This window comes from Microtus ochrogaster, unplaced genomic scaffold (genome assembly GCF_000317375.1).
Source record: "Microtus ochrogaster isolate Prairie Vole_2 unplaced genomic scaffold, MicOch1.0 UNK8, whole genome shotgun sequence".
In the NCBI taxonomy this organism is placed as follows: Eukaryota; Metazoa; Chordata; class Mammalia; order Rodentia; family Cricetidae; genus Microtus; species Microtus ochrogaster.
In genome coordinates, this window is record NW_004949106.1 from 1,301,871 (window position 1) to 1,304,285 (window position 2,415).

Here is a 2,415-nt window from a genome sequence, read left to right on the forward strand (position 1 = left end):
CTCAGATTTCTCCTCAGTCCCTTTCTGGTTGTTTCTGAGACAGCATCTCACTTGCGTTAGGACGACCTCAAACTCACTATGACCTTCAATTTAAGATCCTTCAGCTTCCATATCTTAAGCTCTGGGGTAGATTCTAGGGCCTTATAAAGGCTAAACAAGCACTCTACAAAACTACATCCCCAGTTCTGTTTTGGTTTTTCCCCAGACTGGGTCTCTAGTAGCCCTGGCCACCCTGGAACCCACTATGTAGACCAGGTTAGTCCTAAACTCAGAGATCTGCCTGTCTCTACCTTCAGATTAAATCTCTACTAGAGATTAAAGGCGTGCACCACCACTGCCTGGCTGCTTTGTTTTCTGAGACAAAGTTTTTCTATGTAGCTGTATGCATGACCATACTACTCTCTAAGTTTTTGGTGGTTCTCTCTCCCCACCCCCTTTTAACAATTTATTTAACTTTATGTGCACTGGAGTGAAGGTGTCAGATCCCCTTGAAATGGAGTTACAGACAGTTGTAAGCTGCCATGTGGGGCTGGGAATTGAACCTGGGTCCTCTGGAAGAGCAGCCAGTGCTCTTAACTGCTGAGCCATCTCTCCAGCCCTTTCCCTTTTCTTTTATGTGTCCACAACACTTTGGCTTTTCTTTTCAATCTAACTATTCATCTGGCTTTAAACCTAGTAATAAGCTTAAGAGGTCAATCTTTCCGGAAGGGTAATTACACAACTGAAAGACTACATTGGCTAGTTACTAGTTTAGAGCAGTTATGCGCCCTGAAGTCAAAACACTTGATTGTTGGGCTGGGCATGGTGACATACACCTTTAACCCCAACACTCGGGAGACAAAGGCAAAAGGATGTGTGAGCTTGAGGACAACCAGGGCTTCATGGAGACCCTGCCTCAAAACAAAACCACCCAGAACGAAATCCCGACTTCTACTATACCCCGTGCATTTGTGCAACTAACCACTTTCTTCCTTTAAATATAAACACCTACGTGCATGTGTGTGCCTGGAGCCTGAGGAGGCCAGGAGTGGATTCTGTATCCCGGAACTGGCGTTACAGGCAGACATGAGCTGCCAATCAAACCCACTCTACGAGAACAGCGCACTTAACTACCGGGACCGGGACAGCCCTTCCAGGCCCAAATTAGCCATTTTCAATATCTACATTCCCTTACAAAACACCGTGTGCCTCAGTTTCTGTGAGTCTCCTCTAACCCTGCCACTGACATGCGACCCCCGCCCTGGGATGTCTTGCTTTGCCAATTTATGCCAGACGATGGCATCTCAATTCTCACATTTGCCAGCCAAAGCTAGATAGCTGACTTTTTTTATATACTAGTAGATAAAGAAATTATTTTTTCTTGATTTTACTAAAAGCCCTGCCTTCAAAACTCCCTTAGGTCCCAGATACCCTGAACCAGGAGGCCATGAAAGATTCCCCCCCCCCTTTTTTTGCTGTTGTTACTTTTGTTCTTGGGGGGAGGCAGGAGGAGGGCTTGTCCAGTCACTGATGGTGACTTCTGCCTCAGTCTTATGGGCCACAACACACCAGGTATGAATGATCTTTATCTGACCTTAAGGAAGTGTCACCTCCCAGATACTACTAATAAAAGTCATCAGTTGCTATCAATTATATTAGGAGGAAGCCAGGAATCTACAAACTCTGAGAATACATACTGTTCATTACTGAAAAACTGCTTTAAAGACCACTCACTGTATCCAGTCAATGTCTATACTTACAAAGACTAGAACAAGATATACTTTGGCTTTATCACAGGGGACAGTATGAAGAGTACAAAAAAAAAAAAAATACTGTCACGTGTATGTCAAACTATCTATGGAAACCAAACGCTTAAGACCAGTAGTCAGTGCAGTCTCAATTTCCTCCAAACCATTCAACGGGTTAATGTGTGCTTCGTTTTATTTATTTATTTTTTCCCCTGAGACAGAGTCTCAGCACACAGCCCAAGCTGGTCTAGAACTCACTAAACGGATCTCCATTTACTGGCCTCTCCACTGCCAGAATTAAAGATGTGTGCCACCATGCCTCGTCAATGTGGGTTTTCCAAGAACACCACTTCAACTTTTCCTTTGGTTGATTAGGTTTTTTGAAACAGGGTTTCTCTGTTTATCCCTGGCTATTCTAGAACTCAGTCTGTAGCTCAGGCTGGCCTTGAACTCAAGAGATCCGTCTGCTTCTGCCCCCTAAGTGCTGGGATTAAAGACAGAGCCCTAACTTCAATCCTCAAATTGGATTGCCAGCAGGAGCTCATGCCTTTAATGCCAGCATTTGGAGGCCAGCCTGAGCTACAATCTGAAACCCTTGCAGGGCAGTGGTGGCACACGCCTTTAATCCCAGCACTTGGATCTCTGTGAGTTCGAGGCCAGCCTGGTCTACAAGAGCTAGTTCCATGAC

At 45.1% G+C, this 2,415-nt stretch overlaps 1 protein-coding gene across 1 annotated transcript in view; it reads right to left on the reverse strand.

Annotated features, from left to right (window-relative positions):
* Bzw1 (basic leucine zipper and W2 domains 1) overlaps positions 1 to 2,415 on the reverse strand; it is a 15,359-nt gene that overhangs the window by 11,300 nt on the left and 1,644 nt on the right. The window lies entirely within an intron of this gene.